The 25,350-nt window shown below is 39.3% G+C and overlaps 1 protein-coding gene and 1 pseudogene across 1 annotated transcript in view; both read right to left on the reverse strand.

Moving 5' to 3' along the window:
• The window catches only part of LOC105488580 (phospholipase C eta 1), a 182,573-nt gene that overhangs the window by 128,743 nt on the left and 28,480 nt on the right, over window positions 1–25,350 (reverse strand). The window lies entirely within an intron of this gene.
• Window positions 13–20,161, reverse strand: LOC139361900 (ferritin heavy chain pseudogene; annotated as a pseudogene).

The following is a 25,350-nucleotide window of genomic DNA, read 5'->3' on the forward strand; positions in this document are numbered from 1 at the left end:
CCACTGGTGATATCCAGGCAAACAGGGTCTAGAGTGGACCTCCAGCAAACTCCAGCAGACCTGCAGCAGAAAAGTCTGACTGTTAGAACGAAAATTAACAAACAGAAAGGAATAGTATCAACATCAACAAAAAGGATATCCACTCAGAGACCCCATCCAAAGGTCACTAACATCAAAGACTAAAAGTAGATAAATACATGACGATGGGGAGAAACCAGAGCAAAACGACTGAAAATTCCAAAAACCGAAATGCCTCTTCTTCTCCAAAGGATCACAACTCCTTACCAGCAAGGGAACAAAACTAGACGGAGAATAAGTTTGACAAATTGACAGTAGTAGGCTTCAGAAGGTGAGTAATAAACTCCTCCAAGCTAAAGGAGCATGTTCTAAATCAGTGCAAGGAAGCTAAGAACTCTGAAAAAAGGTTAGACGAATTGCTAACTAGAATACCTGGTTTAAAGAAGAACACAAATTACCTGATGGAGCTGAAAAACACAGCACGAGAACTTCATGAAGCATACACAAGTATCAATATCCAAATCGATAAAGCAGAAGGAAGGAGATCAGAGACTGAAGATCAACTCAATGAAACAAAGCAAGAAGATGAGATCAGAGAAAAAAGAGTGAAAAGAAACAAACAAAGCCTCCAAGAAATATGTGACTATGTAAAAAGACCAAATCTACATTTCATTGGTGTATCTGAAAGTGACAGGGAGAATGGAACCAAGTTGGAAAACAATCCTCAGGATATAATCCAGGAGAACGTACCCAACCTAGCAAGACAGGCCAACATTCAAATTCAGGAAATACAGAGAACACCACAAAGATAATCCTCGAGAAGCATAACCCCAAGACACATAATCATCAGATTCACCAAGGTTGAAATGAAGGAAAAAATGTAAAGGGCAGCCAGAGAGAAAGGTCAGGTTACCCACAAAGGGAAGTCCATCAGACTAACAGCAGATCTCTCTGCAGAAACCCTACAAGCCAGAACAGAGTGGGGGCCAATATTCAACATTCCTAAAAAAGAATTTTCAACCCAGAATTTCATATCCAGCCAAACTAAGTTTCATAAGCAAAGGAGAAATAAAATCCTTTACTGACAAGCAAATGCTGAGAGATTTTGTCACCACCAGGGCTGTCATACAAGAGCTCCTGAAGGAAGCACTAAACACGGAAAAGAACAACCAGTACCAGCCACTGCAAAAACATACCACATGATAAACACCATCAACCTTATTAAGAAACTGCATCAACTAACGGGCAAAATAACCAGCTAGCATCATAATGACAGGATCAAATTCACGCATCACAACATTAGCCTTAAATGTAAATGGGCTAATGCCCCCAATTAAAGACACAGGGTGGCAAACAGGATACAGAGTCAGGACCCATTGGTGTGCTGTATTTGGGAGACCCGTCTCACATGCAAAGACACATGTAGGCTCAAAATAAAGAAATGGAGGAATATTTACCAAGCAAATGGAAAGCAAAAGAAAAGCAGAGGTTGCAATCCTAGTCTTTGATAAAACAAACTTTAAACCAGCAAAGATCAAAAGAGACAAAGAAGGGCATTACATAATGGTAAAGGGATCAGTGCAACAAGAAGAGCTATCTATCCCAAATATATACGCACTCAATACAGGAACACCAAGATTCATAAAGCAAGTTCTTATAGACCTACAAAGAGACTTAGACTCCCACAGAATAATTGTGGGAGACTTTAACACCCCACTGTCAATATTAGACAGATCAATGAGACAGAAAATTAACAAGGATATCCAGGACTTGAACTCAGCTCCAGACCCAGCAGACCTAATAGACATCTACAGAACTCTCCGCCCCAAATCAACAGAATACGTATTGTTTTCAGCAACACACCACACTTATTTTAAAATTGACCACATAATTGGAAGTAAAACACTTTTCAGTAAATGCGAAAGAATGGAACACAAAACAAACAGTCTCTCAGACCACAATGCAATCAAATTAGAACTCAGGATTAAGAAACTCCCTCAAAACCGCACAATTACATGGAAACTGAATCCTGAATGACCACTGGGTAAATAACAAAATTAAGGGAAAAATAAAGATGTTCCTTGAAACCAATGAGAACAAAGACACAACATACCAGAATCTCTGGGACACATTTAAAGTAGTGTGTAGAGGGAAATTTATAGCACTAAGTGCCCACAAGAGAAAGCAGGAAAGATCTAAAATCAATACCCTAACATCACAATTAAAAGAACTAGAGAAGCAAGAGCAAAAAAATTCAAAAGCTAGCAGAAGACAAGAAATAACTAAGATCAGAGCAGAACTGAAGGAGATAGAGACATGAAAAACCCTTCAAAAAAAAAAAAAAAAAACAATGAATCCAGGAGCCAGTTTTTTGAAAAGATGGACACAATAAATAGACCACTAGCCAGACTAATAAAGAAGAAAAGAAAGAACAATCAAAGAGACATAATAAAAAATGATAAAGGGGAGATCACCAACAATCCCACAGAAATACAAACTACCAGCAGAGAATACTATAAACACCTCTGTGCAAATAAACTAGAAAATCTAGAAGAAATGGATAAATTCCTGGACACTTACACTCTCCCAAGACTAAACCAGGAAGAAGTTGATTCCCTGAATAGACCGATAACAAGTTCTGAAATTGAGGCAGTAATTAATAGCCTACCAACCAAAAAAAGCTCAGGACCAGACAGATTCACAGCCAAATTCTACCAGAGGTACAAAGAGGAGCTGGTACCATACCTTCTGAAACTATTCCAAACAAGAGAGAAAGAGGGAATCCTCCCTAACTCATTTTATGAGGCCAGCATCATCCTGATACCAAAACCTGGCAGAGACACACACAGAAAAAAAAGAAAATTTCAGGCCCATATCCCTGATGAACATTAATGCGAACACCTTCAGTAAAATACTGGCAAACCAAAAAAAGTGGACAAAGGATATGAACAGACACTTCTCAAAAGAAGACATTTATGCAGCCAAAAAACATACGAAAAAAAGCTCATCATCACTGGTCATTAGAGAAATGCAAATCAAGACCACAATGGGATACCATCTCATGCCAGTTAGAATGGTGATCATTAAAAAGTCAGGAAACAACAGATGCTGGAGAGGATGTGGAGAAATAGGAATGCTTTTACACTGTTGGTGGGAGTGTAAATTAGTTCAACCATTGTGGAAGACAGCATGGCGATTCCTCAAGGATCAAGAACTAGAAATACCATTTGACCCAGCCATCCCATTACTAGGTATATACCCTAAGGATTATAAATCATTCTACTATAAAGACACATGCACACATATGTTAACTGTGGCACTTTTCACAATAGCAAAGACTTGGAACTAACCCAAATGCCCATCAATGATAGATTGGATAAAGAAAATGTGGCAGGTATACACCATGGAATACTATGCAGTCATAAAAAAGGATGAGTTCATATCCTTCGCAGGGACTTAGATGAAGCTGGAAGCCATCATTCTCAGCAAACTAACACAAGAACAGAAAAACAAACACTGCATGTTCTCACTCATAAGTGGGAGGTGAACAATGAGAACACATGGACACAGTGGGGAGGGGGCATCACAAAAAAAAAAAAGGAAAGATGATTAATATCTGACAGTCACCTCAGAAGCCCCCAATGTCAGAAACACAGGACACTGGGAGGCTGTCTCATATATGACACTGGTAGGTCAATGAAATAAGATATATCTTTCAATTTCAATCACTATAGTCTATACAATTTTAAACACATAAGTACTCCCATATAACTAACTCAGTCCTCTGAGAAGCCATTCCAGAGTAAAATTCCACACTTCTTCTAACGTGGGCAAAGACAGAAACCCTAATGGAAAAAGATGATAAGTTTAACTACATGCAAAAATACCTATATAAACCATTCAAAACGATAGGCTAGGAGAACATATCTACAAGAATATCTAATAAACAAAGGTTTAATATCCATTACATAAAGCGTTCCTGCAAGTCAATAAAAAAGACAGTTCAATTAAAACACAGGCAAAAGGTAATGAAAAGACAGTTCACAGAAGTAACCAATAAAAACGAGGAAAGAAATACCCTTACTCATGGTTAAAAACTTAAAAGAGTAAATAATATTTCATATTATATGCAAAATTTTCATGTTAAAAAGCCATTGTGGATGAAGTTAGGAGGCTAATAACAAGATTACGAATTAGCGACATTATTTGAATCAACTCGGCAATATCTATCTAAATTTAAAACAAACACGCATTTTGACCTTGCAATCATAGTACGAAGGATTTATCCTGTAGAGATACTGACATAATGAAGCAAAGATATCCACACAGTTAATTGCAGCTACATGGCTCTTCACTGCCACCCAAGTGATTCTCTTGCCTCAGCCTCCAGAGTAGCTGGGATTACAGGCACCCACCACCACACCTGGCTAATTTTGTAATTTTAGTAGAGTCGGGATTTCACCATGTTGGCCAGGCTGGTCTCAAACTCCTGACCTCAAGTTATCCACCCACTTCGGGCTCCCAAAGTGCTGGGATTACAGGCGTGAGCCACCACACCCGGCCTTAAGACACATTTTTATGTGAACAAAAAAGTTATGAAATGACAGATAGAACATGATTCTATTTGAGTTATTTCATGTATACACATAAATATATGCTATACAAAAAGAGGTTCAGGGATACACTACCCTAAAGTATGGCACATTGGCCTTTGAGGAAATAGCAGAAGCAGCAAGGACTCTATGACCTCTCCCACGCTTCTCCCCTGAAGCAGGCCATAAAAGAATTACTGACATTCCTCTAACATAGGATGTGAGACTTTCATTCCAAAGGTGCCTTTCCTATGCCCAGAAAAAAAAACAAAAAGACACAGAGACACCAAGAGGTGCCTTGCCCTTGCTAAGTTCCCCTCAGTTTACCACTATTTGATCATATCCTTTTGCCATTCCATCATACTTCTGCCCAACTGTACATAAAAATACACAGGTTTCCCCATGTGGGTCTTCATCTCTTTTTTTTTTTTTTTTTTTTTTTGAGGTGGCGGAGGAGGTTCTTCATTCTGAAGGCTCCTGTGTCATATAAAACTTATATTAAGTAAATTTGTATGCTTTTCTCTTTTTAATTTGTATTTTGTTATAGGAGTCTCAGCTATGAGCTTAGTGGTGGGTAAGGAAAGATATATTTTCTCTTCTACAATAGGCTTGGAACTTTCTAGAATTTGTGGAAAGGAAAATGGTAATTAAAAAGAAAGGGATGAAAGTAATTCCCACCTTAAAACCTTGTTGAGGCATTTTCTTGTCTTTGCCATGAGCAAATATTGTTTTGAAAGTGTTAAAACATATATATGGGAGATGTTATATTCACTTTAAAATTCCATATAATTTGCAAGAACTAGCAAAAGAAAATCATCACCATTGCAACTCTGCCAACTGCAAGCCCAATAAAGCAAAAGAACACTGAACAACCTGGATTTAAATCCTGGAGTCACTTCTCAGTCACATTACCTTCTTGTCTATTTACTTAGTTAACTCTGAGCCAGTTTCTTCACATTTTAAGAGAATCGTGGTAAAGATTAAATGAAATAGCATGTAGAGTGTCTTGCTCAATTTTCCATACACATTAGGTTTTCAACAAATACTTGTTTCTTTCCTTTTTTTCTGAATGACATCAGAGCTCAGAAAATGCAGCAGTTCAAAGTAGTGGTAGTTTCTCACTTATCTGAAATTCTACGGCAGGACAATAAAACTGCTTCCAAATGTTGAAGGAATTTGCGTTTCTACACCACCCTAAGCAATGTGGCCTAATCCCGTGGCATTAATTCCAATCCACACACAGGTAACTCCAAATGCAAATCTCAAACCCCATCCTTTGCCTTCAGTTCCAGACTTGCTCGTATAACTGCTGAATGCCAAGCACTGGGGTATCTAATAAGATCTTAAACATCACATAAATCTCAAACTTGCTTTTCTTCAGCCTCTCCGTCTCAGTAAATTGTTCCAGTATCCGCTCATTATTTAAGATCCAAACCAAGGATTCATCATTGTTTCCTTTCTCCATCCTTCACAAAGTCTTGACTCTCCATTTGCGATAACCCGCATCTACCACTTGTCTCCATCAATCTGGTGATCCCCTTTCTCAATGTCACAGCCAATATGCTATTTTTAAATGGTCAATTAGCTGTTTTAAATACTCCAGCAACCTCCCACTGGGAATGTAATTAGTCCCACACTCCTTGCCAGGGGCCTGCGTGGTCTCTTTCCAGCCTCTCCCTCCTGCCCTTCTTCCCATAGATCACTAGACTGCACAGTTCTCCAGCACACTTTGCACTCGCTGTACTGGCTGTTTATTTTCCCTAGAATACTTGCTCCTCAGCTATGTGTATGCTTTACTCCTTTTTTACATTCAGGTGAAGATTAAGTAATTTAAAGGGGCAAGTCCTGTCCACCTAATCTAAAGCAGCCTCCTAATTAACTACCATTAACAGTCATTTTCTTCATTTCCTGTCACTGTTCACTAAAATGTAAGCTCCATAAAGACAGAAATGTTTTTATCATCCCATGATTTTCTGTGCCTAGACAGTGACTGCATATATTTTTGTTCATTGGACTAATGAATTGGTGGTTCGATGAACAGATCTTAAAGGAGATCCCCAACTGTTGTTGGTTGTCTTTAAAAAAATTAAAGAGTATTTTAAGAATAAAAGCAGAGACTGATTTGTGGTTATCTCAGAGCCAGTGAATTTTAGCATTTAAAGCTAAGAGCTGATGAAGAACCAATACAAATGGTGAAAAATGATAATGGTTAGCTTAGATATTAATCAATGTGTTGTTATCTGTGCTAATACCAAAGAATGTGATTTGAAAGTGTTTTATTAGATCAATCAGAGTATAGTAGAGTCACCCAGCTGGTTGCAAACTTATCCAGTTAAAATATCTTCCAGAACTTCAAGTTTCAAAATAGATAAACTTCCTAAATCAGGTCTTTGGGCTGCCTGCGAGAATTTGCCATATTTTAGGCTCCTCCAGTTTTCTGAGAATTAACCCTTCCTTTGGCATATACCATCTACATTTTCTTCTTTCTGACTCCGGCACTGTAGTTAATCACACAAAGGTGAGGCTCTTAACACTAAATCTGTATATTTGTATATGTTATGAGAAATGGAGAAAAGACTTTGTACAAAAATGGCGGCAAGTATGGTTGTTTCTGGCTTAGAGGGTTAAGGATAATTCATATTCTTCTTTATTCTCTTCCTTGTTTTCCAGTAAACAAGTAACATTTTACAAACAATTCAGTTTTAAAAAACTTCTTAAACTAGTACCTAATATCCTATGCACCCATAAGGCATAAGAACTAAAAAAGAGACTTGAAAATTAAAAGACAGACAGTAAACTGCTTTCACATGATTGAAGAAAATTTTGGAATTTAAGATATTCTTTTGTGGCTCATCATAGAAACCAGTTCTAATTTTTAATTTTTTAGGGAAAAATTTATTATTCTTAAAAGTTATTTATCTAACCCTAAAATTCTGATCCAAATTTATTATTAAAAATCAAACTGGTCCACATTTAAGTCACCTTTGCCTGACTTACAGCCACAGCAATGCATCAAGGGAACACAATTCTGGGTATTTTGGTAATTTCACAAGACCACAGGAGTAGACTCAGAGTAGATACTTGGCAAATAATAAAATACAAGCCTTAAATATGAGATGGCGCTCTTGCATATTACTGATTATATTATTAATGCTAACATCACTAGGATCCTAGTGTAATGCTAGGATCACTGCCAAGTTTAAGTATACTGTATTTAAATATGATGCATGCACTTGAAGCAGCAGAACCTCAATACAACAAAAAGCATTGAGGCAGCAGTACTTGTCAACATCCGGGAGATGTACAAGCTTTGCCTGGACTCCAGCTCTCCCTGCCCTGGGTCACTACAACATTCAGTACAGGAATGAACAATGTATAGAACTGTTATCCTGCAAGGCTGCTTCCCTAAAGGACTGTTCACACGGGAAAATTATGTCGCAATCTGCATGCTATTTTGAATTTTTGTAACTGATTCAGCACTCCAATTGCTGGTAAGTACCGTAATCAGAAATCCTTTTCCTCCCACAGAACAAGAACAATTCAAACATCAGTTTATCCCCACAATCCAGATCTGAAAAATAAAAAAGCAACAACTAGACCTACATCTTCTTTAAATCTAAAGAAACATTTGCTCTGTGCAAGACAGTGCTATTCTAATGATAGAGGAAACTTCTGATGAATAATGCAGAAGCATCTGTGGACATTTAGGCACTAGTGGCCATTTAAATGCTTTTTCCCTAGGTGAAAAAGTGACCACAAGGACTCCTTTTTTTTTTTTTTTTTTTTTTGTCTTGAAGCACTTGACTCAGAAACATAAAAATAGTCAAGATTGGTTTAACTGAAATCACACTTCTGACGAGTATGTATCCTTTCTTTTGTTCCAGAAATGTGAGGATCCAAGGTTTTAAACCTAAGCCAGTCTGGCCAGCTTGACTTATCCAGGACATCTTTCAGTAGTTTCACAGTGGCCATCAGCTCTGTCAGACACCGGACATGGCTTGAAAGGGCCATGTCAGCAAGTGATCATTACTGTGTCTGAAAAGAGCTGTGCTTAATGGCTGAACTATTCCAGCTACCAAAAAGCTGCAAGTGGAAAATCCATAAAATCAGCTGATTTGTAGTCACAGAATACCCTATTCCTACCCACTTTCACACACACTACTCCCTATATCTCCATCTCAACAAAAAAGTCATGTTTTCTTTAAATCAATTACCATGCTTTAATCCAGAATTTGGAATTATTCAGGGAAACCAAATCAAGTATCTATTACCTTCTAGAGCCATCATCATATCCATGAACAAATCAGCTGTAAAGCAGTTTATCTTTGGGGATTAAATACTTTCCAGTCCAAAATGCAGCTTTTAAAATGCAAATTTGCCTTCTCTTCTATATTGAGATGACTAGGCCTATGTCGATTTAACTGTGTCTCTATAAAGCCATGCAAATGTAGGCACTTTAAAATGACTGCTCACAAAAAAATTGTTAAGAGCTCTGCTTAAACAAAAATCTTGCAAATGAAAAAGCAATTCGTCATACAATTTTTTAAATGGTGGTGAGGGGGTGTTCTTAAAGTTATATCCTGATTTATGGAAATCTTTTATTAATAAACTGAAGAGGATGATCTGCACACAATCTGTAATATCACTATTATGAATGCTCACGGCAGTTACATTAGAGAAGTAATCCTCATTTGAATTTCTGATATTAGTAAAAAGCGCACTTCCAACTTGCCAAATTCCCAGGCTATGCTGATCTCCAAAGCCTATCCCACTTAGACACACACACACATATCAAAATTCTTTTCTGAAAAAGAAAAATCACTTTCCCTTCTACTGCCCACATTGCCAATGAGGGCAGTGGTCAACCATAACGTATTTCCAGATTTTTCCTTCCCTGAGTATGAAGAACTCAAGTTTTTCTCTTTTTACCATGATAAGTCCTATTGCAGGGGCTGGAGGGGAGATAGTCAGGAGATGTTTTAGATCAGGAGGAGGGTCACCCTGGAGTGGAGAAAGTGGGCTACAGCTCCCATTGCTGAGGGCACCAAGAGCTACCTACTGGTTAGATCCCCACCTTGTCAAACGTATCATAGTCCAAGCATGGAGATGCTCTAAGAGACTATGCAGTTTCGATGTCATAATCTTATTTTGATAATTGTATTTAGAATAATATATCTGCTTCTGCACTGGTAATACACTCCTCGAAACAGTTTAGTTTTATTCACAAAAACAAAAAACTACTCTCCCCTGTTTCCTTCACTGTTTTTATCAGTACTTACTACATAACATCGCGTGTACACACACACACACACACACACACGCACACACACACAAACACACCTACTTGCTTCATTATTCTGTCTCTCCTGCTGGAATATAAGTTTCATGAGGGTAAGAATTTTTACATGCTTTTATTACTGCTATATCTCCCATACCTGCCAGTGTTTGGCAAGAGGTAAATGGTAAGTAGTTGATGAATAAGTCAAAAGATAAATTATGGCAGAAGCTCCATGGTGGGCCAGGCGCGCTGGCCCATGCCTATAATGCCAGCACTTTGGGAGGTTGAGGGGGGCGGATCACTTGAGCCCAGGAGTTCGAGACCAGCCTAGCCAACATGGCCATCCCCATCTCTACTAAACTACAAAAATTAGCCGGGTATGGTGGTGCATGCCTGTAATCCCAGCTACACAGGAGGCTGAGGCACGAGAACCACTTGAACCCAGCAGGCAGAGTTTGCAATGAGCCACACCACTGTACTCCTCTCTGGACGACAGAGTGAGACACTGTCTCAAAACACAAACAAACAAAACAACTCCATGGTGAAGCATTCCTGACTCCATCTCTTTTTTTTTAACTTAAAGATATTATAGGCTGCAATCCATGTCTCCTCTAAATTCCTTTGAGTAATAACTAAGCCTAAAGCAGGCTCCCTACTGCTTGCCATCCATGGGTGCCAAGAAAACTTGCATTTCAAAATCAAGTTAATTTAACCGTTAAAATAATTTCATGTATCCTTCCAAAATAATCACCCTAATTTCTTCAAGTCAAAACAACTCAGAAAATAAGATGTTTGTGACCAAAAAGGACTGTCAGAGCCTGGCCTTCATAGCCCCTCCAACCAAGAAACAGCAGATGAAAAAAGCCTCTTTTCCCCCCAAATCAATAGCATTGCCCTTCCCATTTTCCCAGAGGCCTCACCGTGGTGAGTGGGACTGAAACCTTGGGGCTTCAGGTCACCATGACCAACAGAGGGCAATGGGGCTGGTTGCTGAGCACTTACAGCACAGTGGGGACTAAATGAAGACTGAAGGATCCACCCCATAAGGGGGCCAGAGGTTCGCTCACTGTCTAGAACACCTGGCTGAGGCCTGGCCCTGGGCAGCAGAGGCTGGAGAAATCTGTTTCTTTCAGAACTGCTGCTTAAGTAATCAGGGCCCAGGAGGCATGAAAAAGTAAACCCAGCCCCTCTACCAAAAGCCAAGCCAGGCCTCATGCCAGAAAGCTCACAGAAAGAAAGATCATAGAAAGAAAGGGAGAACTAGGGGCAGAGAAAGGTGTTCAGGGACCAGCTATGTTTTTAAAGTTGTATTTCTTTAAATGACAGAGTGGCGCACTGGATACCCGAGTGATTCCTATACTACTTTTTGACTTGTCTATACAGTTGTAATGCTCCATATGGCAAGAGTGGTTTATGGGTAAGAGTGTGAACTATGAAGGCTGTGGGTCTTAGCAAAGGTACTTAACTTCCGTGGACTGGACTCACTTCCTTCATCTGTAACTGGGCATGATAATGTTATCTGTTTGATGGGACTGTGGTGAGGATTCAATGAATTAATGTAAGAAAAGTGCTGAGGACAATCTCTGACACATAATAATGGCAGACTCAACATGTCATTCATGTCTTCATTAAAAAAAAAAAACAAAAAACTAAAATCTCTCAGCTCTATTGCCAGCTACACTCACTCATATGACCTCATTTAGCCCCCATCTCTTTTTCCTTTCCATCTACTTGTCACAAACTCCAGCATCCAAAATGCCTAGTGAAAGTTCTTTTTATACCCATAGGTACTTCTCAAGCCCTGCAGCTTGTATCTTCCTCCATCTGAGCATCTCAGTAAACTTTCAAGACTGAAAGCAGAGCACTAAGGAATTAAAAAAGACTGTGCAACCCCTCAGTCACAGCCTCCAATGGTTACTGATAATCCATAACCTACAGCCTGCTCTGAGAGGACTGTGCACATCGTGCACTTGCTTCAACACTCAAAACAAGATTCAGAGTTGATTTAACCTACCCCCGCCGAAGGTTACAAACATCCCATATCTCAAAACAAAGGCAGTCTTTGCAGCTGCAGTACACCTTATTTTTGTGACATATGCTGCTTTTTAAACATTTGGCTTGCCAAGCAAATCCTACAGAGATCAGTTCATTCCTTCTAGTAGCCTTTTTGCTTGCAAGGCTAAGAGCTGCTATCTGATGAAAAGCCATGCCTCGGGGTAGAGCATTGCATGGGAAATTGATTCTTAAACATCTAATTAATTACTGTGTTTCCTTAAAAATTGAACTCCTTATTAAAATATCATATATGCTTTGAATGATTGCAAATTACTGTTTAGATGCTTTTGGCTGCAAATAAGAGAATGACAAATTGCTTAAAAGATAAAGAATTTTTTAAATCCCATATAAGAAATTTGGAAGGCAGTAAAATTAGTTTATTTAGCAATTCAATAATTCATTGAAAATCCAAGTTTCTTCCATCTTTCTACTCTAATCATCATAAACTCATAGATTAACAGATGGCTGTAGCAGCTCCAGGCATCATATCCTCAAATCATTTCATTGTACCTTTTTTAAGAGGAAAGAAAACTTTTTCAAAAGTGCCCCAACTTCCCCAACTTCCCTCACATCTCATTGGCCAGCATTGTGTCACTTGTTCCTACCTATACCAATCACTCAGCAGGAAACTGGAATAACCAATCTGATCAAGATTCACCCAGGACTAGGCAGATAACCTACACTTCCCTGGAATAGGATTAACCTATTGAGGCTCTGTTAAACAAAAAAAAAAAAGAGAAAATATACTGAATGTTTTGTTGTTGTTGTTGTTATTGTTGTTGTTAGGGAAAAAAGTAAATACAGCAAATTTAAATCAAGATATCATTTTGGGAAAATTTTTAAATGGAAGCTTCAAGGTACTATTGAACTTTTTCAACTCCAACTAAGTAACTAGATTTTGTGGACCAGGCGCGGTGGCTCACACCTGTAATCCCAGCACTTTGGGATGCTGAAGCGGGTGGATCACCTGACGTCAGGAGTTCAAGACCAGCTGGTTAACATGGAGAAACCCTGTTTCTACTAAAAATACAAAAGAATAGCCGGGCGTGGTGGTTCACACCTCTAATCCCAGCTACTCAGGAGGCTGAGGCAGGAAAATGGCTTGAACCCGGGAGGGTGGAGGTTGCAGTGAGCTGAGATTACGCCATTGCACCCCAGCTTGGGCAACGAGAGTGAAACTCCGCCTCAAAAAAAAAAAAAATTAGATTTTTTTGTCTCAGTGTGATCCCATGCCAGTCTGCAAACTGTTTGTGATGAGTACAAAATGAGGTAAGTATGCTTATCTCACATAAGTATAGATATATTGAAAAAAATTAGATACTTTTATAACAATTCGATAGTCTAATTTTATATCTGTTAAATCTAATAAAACTTTAGAGCTTTTTTTTTATGTCTTGGTTTTTTACTGTTAGTAATTGATTTTTATTGTAGTCCACAAAATTATCAGTTTGTAACGAACTGGAGATTGGAACAACAACAAAACAGTCATTCACTAGAGATAGATCGTGCTATCCAACTTGTCTAATTTTTGTGTAAATTGTATACTTTTAGAACAGCTTAAAGCTCAGCAGTTTCCCCCCCCAAACTGATTGGACCATAAGACTTTGAGAGCTAAAGATACAGTCTGAACATTGTAAACTATACCTGGATGCAGAAATTATATTTAAAAATAAAACTGACTAGGATAAATTAATGAGCCCTCAGTCAGAGGTCCGTTTCCCTGTGGACTACTCAGTTCCAGAAGAGGCTAAACCCTTAACTTTGGCCAGCCCCTGGGCACAACATCAAGTAAAAAGGAATTAGAAAGTTCTGTATTACTTTGGCCAGGCTGGCATTATTAGAAAAACATGGTAGGTCCTGTCCTAATAAAAGATGAGAAAAGTCCTAAGGATGAGCAAAATAAAATGCCATGCAGACAAGGATCCATATCTGTAGATAAGGAATTGATTCAAAGTTCATATTTTTGTTCCTCCAAATGGGAAAATATTACCTACATTCAATTAGCACTTTTGCCCTTTTGCTATGGAAAATGTGTTTTGTGATTAGTCCCTTTCATTTTTATTTCCTCAGACAACAAATTAATTCTTATACTTCTCTATAGAGGACAGGACAAACTTGTAGTTAATATTGAAGATTAGGAAATGACCTTAGCCACAATTATCATACATCAATAACACATTTCCAAAACCCAAGAAAGAACCTCTCACCTACTTTAGTATGTTTACTCAGTGGATTTAAAGTAACCTTTCAAATCACCAACTGCAAAGACAACATTCCACCTCAAAATGTATTCAGATTGGACTCTTGAATTGTACTTTTATGGAATTAACCTACCATCTTCTTATGAAAAAGTCACCTGACATCCCTGGGTGCACTAGCCAGTACACAAAGGAAGCAAGGGGTTCAACAGTTAGGAGGACAGTTTGCACACGATCTGCACATGTTTATCATCAAATCAAAGCTTGATGAAGATTGATGATGGCATTTGTTGATGGGTTATGCTTTCTTCCCCTTATTTATTTCACAATGGTTATCATGGCAAAGCTCTCCAAATGATGTTTTTGAGTGTTCAATTTTAAGAATGCAAGTTCAAGTATGCTTTCTTCCTCACTACAAAAGAATATGATTTCAAATATTCAACAAATTGGTTTACCTAATGGTCTCTTTGTAGGGGTCTCCCACTATCCTGCTACCCACTATCACCCCAATAAATACTCTAGTGATATAACCCCTTCAACAGTTACCATCATTGAACTTTATAAACATAACACCATATACCTTCAACCATGTACATGTTCCCAACCAGTTTCCACAAAGAGCTAAATTTAAGCCTGCTATAAGAGAGAATCGAAATTTGGTGTGCTTTCTTTTAGACTCTGCTACATAGACTTTAAACATGCAGAAGAGCTGACTTTGCCAACAAAGCTCATCCTTCTTTTTTCCGAAGCAGCCAGCTGTGACTTCATTTTGGATTTAGGCTATGATTTTTCTGATTTTTCTCTTTGCATGTGAATGTTTATTTGTGAAGTCTTGAACTTCATGCTACTTCCAACTCTAGAAATGATTTGGGCAAGCTGCCATGTTTATAATCTTAAAGCCTCCAGCTTCCCAGATAATACAAACTCTCTCTCGTTATTTAATGAATGTCAAACTCATAATGTCATGCAACGTTGCTGTTGGAAGATTTCTATTTTTCCAACGTGTCTATTCTCCTAGTTACTCCTAACTAGAATGAGTAAACCTGAATAAATCAGAAACATCTTTACAGGCAAATGATTAAAGGGTGTGACTGCCTGCCATAATATGGGAACAAGATCTGGGGGAAAATATTAATGAATAAAGGATTATAACCCTGGACAAGCAAGCTAATGCAGCTTAAATACATAACAGTTTCCCCAAAAACTAAATTGGATTTTATACTACATATAATTATATTCCATGCATCTCTGTATTATAGCACCTTAAACAATGTAGATGACTAGTAAATATTGGTTAAACAAATGAGTGAATGAAAAAAATCTACAAGATATACCACCTTGTTGGAAAGATAGGTTCTTGGCTGCCTTAAGTTTCCCATAAATAAACCAGGGGCCAGGGGTGGTGCTCACACCTGTAATGCCAGCACTTTGGGAGGCCAATGCAGGAAGATCACTTGAGTCCAGGAGTTCAAGACCAGCCTGGGCAAAATGGTGAAACCTCGTCTCCACAAAAAATAAAAAATACTTAGCGTGGAGTGGTGGTGCAAGTTTATGGTCCCACCTACAGAGGAGGCTTAGGCAGGAGGATCACTTGGGCCCAGGAGGTTAAGGCTGCGGTGAGCCACGATCATGTCACTGCATTCCAACCTGGGCTACAGAGCAAAACCCTGTCTCAAAAAATAAATAAATAAACAATGTATATGGCAATCACAGTCCTTGGTACCAAAGACCAAACTCCAAGCCTTTCTGAAGACATCTGATGTTACAGTCATTGGAAAATGAAAGGGGAAGGAGGGGGCTAAGGGGAGCAACAAAAGGTTGACTGTGTTTTCTTCTGGCAGTGTGCTTTCACAGCCAGTACTATGCCTGTGGCCATCTCCCAGGCTCAGGAGATCACCTGGGGAGCCTATCTTACTCTAGCCCGTCAGATTCACTTTCCCAGGAACTGGAAGTAGAACTTTGATATGGTTTGCATTTGTGTCCCTGACTAAATCTCAGGTCAAACTGTAATCCCTAGTGTTGGAGGAGGGGCCTGGTGGGAAGTGGCTGAGTCACGGGGGTGGATACCCCCACTGCTGTTCTCAGGATAGTGAGTGAGTTCTCATGAGATGTGGTTGTTTAAAAATGTGTGGTACCTCCCGCTTCTCTTTTTTTTTGGGGGGGGGAGGGTACCAAATTTCTTTATTTGAAGGAAGGGTACAAATCAAAGAACTTAAGTGGATGTTTTGGTACAACTTATAGAAAAGGTAAAGGAAACCCCAACACATGCATGCACTACCTTGGTGACCAGGGAAGTCACCCCATGGCTATGGGGAAATTAGCCTGAGGCTTAGCTTTCATTATCACTGTCTCCCAGGGTGTGCTTGTCAAAGAGATACTCTGCCAAGCCAGATTCGGGTGCTCCCATCTTGCACAAGTTGGTCACATGGTCACCCAATTCTTTGATGGCTTTCACCTGCTCATTCAGGTAATGCGTCTCAATGAAATCACACAGATGGGGGTCATTTTTGTCAGTGGCCAGTTTGTGCAGTTCCAGTAGTGACGGATTCACATTTCTTTCCAAATGTAACGCACACTCCATCGCATTCAGCCCGCTCTCCCAGTAGTCATAGTCTGGTTTCTTGATATCCTGAAGGAAGATTCGGCCACCTCCTTGGTTCTGCAGCTTCATCAGTTTCTCAGCATGTTCCCTTTCCTCATGAGATTGGTGAAGAAAGTATTTGGCAAAGTTCTTCAAAGCCACATCATCACGGTCAAAGTAGTAAGACATGGACAGGTAAAGGTAGGAAGCGTAGCGCTCCAGGTTGATCTGGCGGTTGCTGGCGGCCTCTGAGTCCTGGTGGTAGTTCTGGCGCACCTGCGTGGTGGACGCGGGGGTCATGGCGGAGGCTAAGGACAGGCGGCGGCGGCGGCGGTGGCCGCGCGGTGCTGGAGCGGCGGGCTGCGGGGACCTTGGGGCAGTCCGAGGGCGCGGTGAAAAGGTGAGGGAGGGCTGGCTATGGGCGGCCGGCCGAGATGGGGGACCGGGGACGAGCGCCGGGTTCCGTCCCAGCACTGTTGAAGCAGGAAACCCCGACGACTCTCAGCGAAGAACGTCTGGCCCCTCTTCTCTTTCTTCCGCCTGCTGCAGCCATGTAAGACATGTCTCCTTCTTCTTTGCCTTCTGTCGTGATTGTAAGTTTTCTGAGGCCTCCTCTGCCATACTTCCTGTACAGCCTGCAGAACTGTGAGTCTATACATTACCCAGTCTCAGGTACTCCTTTATAGCAATGTGAGAACGGACTTACACAAACGTCTATCTCTGCTGATCACTTCCGGGAAAGACATCTAAACCAGGGAGCTACAGGGTGGCCATTTCCAAGCATGCCAAAGCAGAGAAAGTCTACAGAGAAAGAGAATGAGGCAGATGGCAGGGAGAGCTGCGGGGATCAGAGCTGGACAGGAAGGCCTGCCTGTGCTCCCAGCTCACATCTTGTGAAGCGTGGTCATCCTTGAGTTGCTTGAGATGACTCAGTATCCAAGATGTCTGGGTGATAAAATGGCAGGGTGGAAGAAAAACTAAAATGGGAGTGAGTGAATGTAATAATAGTATAGACTTCCTTTGAGGGCTCTGTGAGCCACTGAAGGGTTTTAAGCAGAGTGACCCATGTTGGGATACACACCTTTACAATCAGCCCCGACTGGCTGAAAGTAGAGAATGGGTTAGAATGGAGGAAGATTGCAATTAGGAGGCTTTTGTGGTCGTTTAACAGCCTATGGTCCCAGGGAAGTATCTGTTGCTCACATGTAATGCTGCCTACTAGCACAATTTAAACGCACAGGCTATTTCTCTTCAAAAGGGCATATATTATGTAACATCTCTAACCATTACATGAAAACTCATTCTTTGTCACCCAGCATCAACGAATTATTAGATTATTGGCCCAAAACCTCCATGATTATATAATGTACATTAGGACTAGAAGTTAAGTCACCAGAGAGTTTCCAATATTTAATAGTGCCATATTTCACAACTGCCCAGGGAGAATATCAGTCTACTACTCTGTTAGCATGGTATCCAACATTGCTTCCTTAATGTTGTAGATCCTTTCCTAAGCCTGTCAAAGCAAATTTCAACAAACGAATTCATAACATAACATTTGTGGTAGCAGATATTTTGCTAATTTCACAAAATTCTTCTAAATCCTTTAAGGTTTGGGACTCGCTACACTTCTGATTATAACTGAATATTAAGCTAGCTAAAGAGAGGTAAAGTGCAAATTAGGTACTGAAATGGTGACTGTCATGGTTCTGCAATAAGAAAGAATTTAGCTTTCTACAATTACTTGAGCCCTATAGCTTCCATGTCACCTGGAATACATATTTAAAACTGACTTTCAACGAAAAAAGAAAAAGCACAAAAACAAACTCCTTTTAAGATTGCTTCACTGGCCCTAGTATTTACCATTTTTTTTAATTAAAAATCTTGAGAATTCAAGTTTGAAAACTATAACTTGTCTTTATAGATTTTTGTCTTAGACTTAAGTGGGCATAAGTGTTATACTACCTCATATTTCTCTCTGTATGATAAGCCCAAATATTCCTTAACTGTGTTTGATCTACTATGTGGTCAAAATATGGGGGATAGGAGAGAGGTCCTCATCAAAACTCAAGATTAGCAAAAGCTGAGGAATTTTATCAACACCAGACCTGTCATACAAGAAATATTACAAGGAGTTCTTCAATCTGCAAGAAAAGGATGTTAACAAGCAAGAAGAAATCATCTGAAAATTAGTAGAACTTGAATGTTCCTAACACAAAGAAATGACTTATGTTTAAGGTGACGAATATCCAAGTACCCTAATTTGATTATTACACATTGCATGCCTGTCTCAAAATATCACATAAATACGTACAACTGTTATGTACCTAAACAAATTTTTAAAAATAATTTTTTTAACTTTTTTTAACTTTTTAAAATCTCAAGTTTAGGGCACCTGGATTCTGTCAGTTGAAAACTTATACTAAAGCCTCAAAAAAAACCCAAAGGTTTTTCTGGCAGCGAAGTTATTAAACAGGGTCAGAAAGTAATCCTGTTTAATCAGTCAAAAACCTAAATAAGACCACTAATGCTAAGATTCACCAGCTGCAGAAGGTTGGCATGCTAAAAAATGGATCAAGAGTAATTTTTCCCAGTTGTAAGAATAGTGAAGGCATTAATACAATAATAAAAAAAGAATAGCTAAATCTGCCTAGCATTTAGTAGATACTCACAATGTAGTATTCACAGTGCTTTGCATGCTTGGAGTCATTTAATAATCAAAACAACCCTATGAGGTATGTGCTATTATGATCCCTATATTATAACAGAAGCTACCAAGGCATAAATAAGCTAAGTAACTTCCCCAAGGTCACACAACCTATAAGTGGTAGAGTAAGATTTCAGCATTCACATTCTGAACTACTTCCCAAGGCCCAGATGTTACTTTAAATTAAAAATCACTACATTATATAGCACAATGAAAGTAGAAAGCAAAACCCAACTCAGGATAAATTGCAGGCTCTCCTGCACTGTCTCCGCCATCACCTTCATTGAAAGAAGTTTAAGGGGCTCCACTTGTGATTGTTAATTTTATGGGTCAACTTGACTGGGCCACAGGATGCCAAGATACCTAATTAAACATTATTTGTGGGTGTGTCTGTGAGGGTAGTTCCAAAAGAGGTTAGCATTTGAATTGGTAGATAGAGTAAAGCAGATTGCGCTCTCCAATGTGTATGGGCATCATCCAATCTGTGGAGGGCCCAAATAGAACAAAAAGGCAGAGGAAGGTTGAACTGGCCCTTTCTGCCTCAATGCTTGAGCTGAAACATCGGCATTCTCCCACCCTTGGACTGGGATTTACACCATTGATGTGCCTGGTTTTCAGGCCTTCAGGCTTGGACTGGAATTTACCACCAGCTTTCCTGGGGCTCCAGCTTGCAGAGAGCAGAGGATGGGACTTTTCAGCCTGCACAATTGTGTGAGCCAATTCTTTAAATCTCTCTCTCTCTCTCTGTCTCTCTCTCTCTCGCTCTCTCTCTCTCTCTCTATATATATATATATATAATATATATATACATAAAGTCGTCCCACAGTATCCATGGATGATTGTTTCCAGGACTTCCTGAGGATAATCTTTGGGGATTCTCAAGGCCCTGATATAAAATGATATAGTATTTACATATAACCTATGTACCAGCCTCCCATATATATATATATATATTTTTTTTTTTACATATGCACAACGTGCAGGTTTGTTACATATGTATACTTGTGCCATGTTGGTGTGCTGCACCCATCAACTCATCAGCACCCATCAACTCGTCATTTACATCAGGTATCACTCCCAATGCCATCCCTCCCATATATTTTGAATTATCTCAAGGTCACTTATAAAACCTAATGTAAATAGTTGTTGTACTGTATTGTTTAGGGAATAATGACAAGAAAAAACTCTGTATATGTATAATACATATGCAATTGTTTAAAGTATTTTCAATCCACAGTTGGTTGAATCCATGGATGTGGAACCCATGGACACAGAGGATTGGCTATATATAAATCTCATTTTTATCTCGTATGTATATATACAGATTATACACACACACACATAGGCAGACATACAGTCATACATCACTTAACAACAAGGATATATCCTGAGGAATGTGGTGTTATGTGATTTCATCCTTGTATGAACATCATAGAGTGTATGTACACAAACCTAGATGGTATAGCCTGCTCCATACCTAGGCTATATGTATAGCTTACTGCTCCTTGGCTACCAACCAGTACAGCATGTTACTGAACTAAATACTATAGACAACTGTAACACAATGGCATTTGTATACCTAGACATACAAAAGGTACATTAAAATGCAGTAAAAACGATAAAAAATGGTACACTTGTATGGGGCACATGCATGAGTGCTGCTTGCAGGACTGGAAGTTTCTCTGGGTGAGTCAGTGAGTGAATGATGAGTGAATGTGAAGGCTTGGAACATTACTGTACACTATGATGGACTTCATAAACATTGTATATTTAGGCTACACTAAACTTTTTTTTTTTTTTTTGAGACGGAGTCTCACTCTGTTGCCTAGGCTGGAATGCAATGGCGCCATCTTGGCTCACTGCAACCTCCGCCTCCAGGGTTCAAGCAATTCTCCTGCCTCAGCCTCCTGAGTAGCTGGGATTACAGGCACGCACAACCATCCCCGGCTAATTTCTGTATTTTCAATAGAGACAGGGTTTCACCATGTTGGTCAGGCTGGTCTCGAACTCCTGACCTTGTGATCCGCCTGCCTCAGCCTCCCAAAGCGCTGGGATGACATGCGTGAGCGACCACGCCTGGTTACACTAAACTTATTTGAAAATATTTTTCTTTCTTCACTAAATTAACTTTAGCTTAATGTAACTTTTTACTTCATAGACTTAAAAAGTTTTAACTCTTATAATAACACAGTTTAAAACACACATTGTACAACTGCTCAAAAATATTTTCTATTTTTGCTCTAAGATAGTTTTATATCTTTGTCCTATAAGCTTGTTTCCATTAAAAATTTTTTTAAACATTTTTGTTAAAAACTAAGACACAAACACACATATTAGCCTAGGCCTATACAGTGCCAGGATCATCAATATCACTGTTTTCCACCTCCACATCTTGTCCCGCTGGAAGGTCTTCAGGGGCAGTAACATGCATGGAGCTGTCATCTCCTGTGATAACAATGCCTTCTTCTGAATACCTCCTGAAGGATCTGCCTGAGGCTGTTTTACAGTTACCAGTTGGTTTGTTTTTTAATAAATAGAGGGAGTATACTCTAAAATAACAATAAGAAGTAGAGTAAATATTAGGCCATTGGAATTTTTCAGCTCTATTAAAATCTTATGGGACCACTGTCATATATGCAGTCCATCACTGACTGAAACACTGTTATATAGAGTATGACTGCGTGTGTATATATGTGTAAGAAATGTATTGTAAAGAAATGACTGTATATCTCCAATCGATTCTGTTTCTCTGGAGGACCCTGAATAATACACCATTCTTGTATTAGTCTCTAAACTCTCTCCTGGGAGCCAATTTAAAAAGAGACAAATGTACAAATAAATGGCATCCTCAAGACTTTCTATGTCAAATGACATTCAACAGAAAGTCAAATGACACAGAGGTCAAGTGCATTTCCCAATTAAGGATCACAAGAACCCACAGAAGTCAGGACAGACTATCAATGCCTTAGGAGGCAGAGCAACAGCAGCACCCAGCAATCTCCTGGGTGAGATACAAACAAGCCTCCTCCAGGAATACTTATATATTTAACGCTACCATACATACCAATGACAATTACATGGCAGACAACTGGCCAAAATGTTAATAAAGCAATCAGTCAATTATGATACGCTTTTTGAGTTTTCCCTAATATTGCTGGCTTCCTTTGTCAACTATCTATATTCACGTGGAAACAGATACCAGAAGTTTAAGAAAAATGCCTGAGAATCTCTATCTACTAACATCAGTTTTTATACAATTTGTATTGTGGAGATTCAGGGAACCTCCATTAATCAACGTTTAACTATCTAACATTACTTTAGCTCACAAAAGTTCATTTTATGGGATTATGGTTTGAGAATCACGGATCTAACGCTCTCTTTATTCTTCCGAAAAAAAAAATGGGTCTCATGAAATTCTAGAAATCATCTCATCCAGGGAAATATTCGTTCTAGTTTTATCTTATTGTGTGTTTTCCTAGAAATAATGGGCATGCCATCATAAGGAATGAAACAATGGCATTCACAGCAACCTGGATAAAATTGGAGACTGTTATTCTAAGTGAAGTAACTCAGGAATGGAAAAACAAAACATCGTTTCTTCTCACTCATAAGTGGGAGCTAAGCTATGAGGACGCAAAGGCATAAGAATGACACGATGGACTCTGGGGACTCAGGGGAAAGGGTGGGAGGAGGATGAGGGATAAAAGACTACACACTGGTACAGTGTACAATGCTTGGGTGATGGGTGCACCAAAATCTCAGAAACCACCACCAAAGAACTGATTCATGTAACCGAACAACATCTGTTCCCCCAAAAACCTATTGAAATAAAAAATAACTTTTAAAAAAATTATTTATTTATTTATTTATTTATTTATTTATTTATTTTTTGAGACAGTCTCACTCTGTCATCCCAGAGTGCAGTGGCATGATCTCAGCTCACTGCAACCTCCACCCCCTGGGTTCAAGCAATTCTCCTGCCTCAGCCTCCCTGGTAGCTGGGATTACAGGCATGCACTACCACACCTGGGTAATTTTTGTATTTTTAGTAGACAGGAGGTTTCATCATGTTGGCCAGGCTGGTCTCGAACTCTTGACCTCAAGAGATCCTCCCGCCTCGGCCTCCCAAAGTGCTGGGATTACAGGCGTAAGCCACCGTGCTCGACCAAAAAAGAAATTTTTTTAAATAAAAAATAAAATTAATTAATTAAAAAAAAAATTGGCTGGGCATAGTGGCTCACGCCTGTAATCCCAGCACTTCGTGAGGTTGAGGCAGGCGGATCATGGGGTCAGGAGATCGAGACCATCCTGGCTAACACAGTGAAACCCCATCTCTACTAAAAATACAAAAACAAAATTAGCCAGGCGTGGTGGCGGGCACCTGTAGTCCCAGCTACTGGGGAGGGAGAATGGTGTGAATCCGGGAGGTGAAGAATGGCATGAACCTGAGAGGTGGAGCTTGCAGTGAGCCGAGATCACGCCACTGCACTCCAGCCTGAGCAATAGAGTGAGACTCCACCTCAAAAAAATAAAAAATATAAATAAATAAATAAATCACACACTTTAAATGAGAAATAACTGTATTTTCTGAAACAAAATAGAGAAGAGTGAAAAAAAAATTTTAAATAAAAATATAAATAATGAGCATGCAATCAGAAACTGACATTTGCAGGTGTTGTGTGTTATTGATAAGAAAGGTAGGCTTAGTAGTCCACAATCGATCTACGTGAGAAGCAAAAGAACATGAGGTTTTATTTTTACCTGGGAAAGACACTGCTCCTTACACCTAGAAAACATGGAGCATGTATGTCCAGCTTAAAAACACTTCCCACATTCTTCGCATGAGTCGTGTGACTCAACTTTGGTTAATGTGAAATAAGTACAAGTTCATAAGTGGGTTTCTGTGAAAGCTATTTCAAAAGGGGGCTGATTCAGTTAAAAGGTAAGAGGTTCCACCTAAAAATAAATAAAATAAAAATAAAAGTACTAATTCCAAAAAGCATACAATTAAAGAAACAATTTTTTGAAGGAGAAGGATAAGAATTTCCAAGAAAGGAAATTCAAATCTTGATTTTATGCTGAGTCATGTTTATACTTACTATCTCTGAATATCAACAAGTGAAAAATATTAACTTTCTGATATTCTCCTCTTCTTTTGGTAAGAACAGGCTCCTTTTTAAAAAATCAAATCTGAGCCATTGTGGCGGCAGGGAAATTTAGTCAGTAGAACTCCTATAAATGTTTCTGTCTGAATAAAGATTGGCATCAAGGGGTTACAGCAAAATTTCTTTTTCACTTATTCTTGGTGAGATATAGTTACTTCACTTACATGGTACTTCCTAATTTTCAAAGCCCCTTCTCATACATGATCTCAACTCACACAATCCTACGAGACAGAATAGAGAGGGAATATTGAGATATTTCCCCTAAAGCCCAAAATCCTGATGTCCAATTGCCCCTAGATATCTCCAGCCTAATATCCCAGTACCCCCAAGACACTCTGAACTCAGTATGTCTAAAACCAAATTCTCCACGACCCTCACCTTTTTTGTTTTTTAAAGAAATGGAGTTTCACTATGTTGCCCAAGCTCGAGCACTGTTGCCATTCACAGGCACAGTCATAGCACACTGCAGTCTCAAACTCCCAGTCTCAATCAATCCTCCTGCCTTAGCCTCCTAAGTAGCTGGGAATACAGGCGTACACCACTGATCCTGGCATAGCCTCACCTTTTTATGGGTACCTGGGATTTGTTTTATTCCTTGTATAAGACACATAGTCACAGAAATCACTAGTCATGAAGGAAGGAGTTATTTGTTGTTGCTTTTTGGTTTTTGTTTGCGACAGTCTTGCGCTGTTGCCTAGGCTAGAATGCAGTGGCACGATCACAGCTTACTGCAGCCTCGACCTCCAACGCTCAAGC

The sequence above is a fragment of the Macaca nemestrina genome, chromosome 2, assembly GCF_043159975.1.
Source record: "Macaca nemestrina isolate mMacNem1 chromosome 2, mMacNem.hap1, whole genome shotgun sequence".
NCBI lineage: Eukaryota > Metazoa > Chordata > Mammalia > Primates > Cercopithecidae > Macaca > Macaca nemestrina.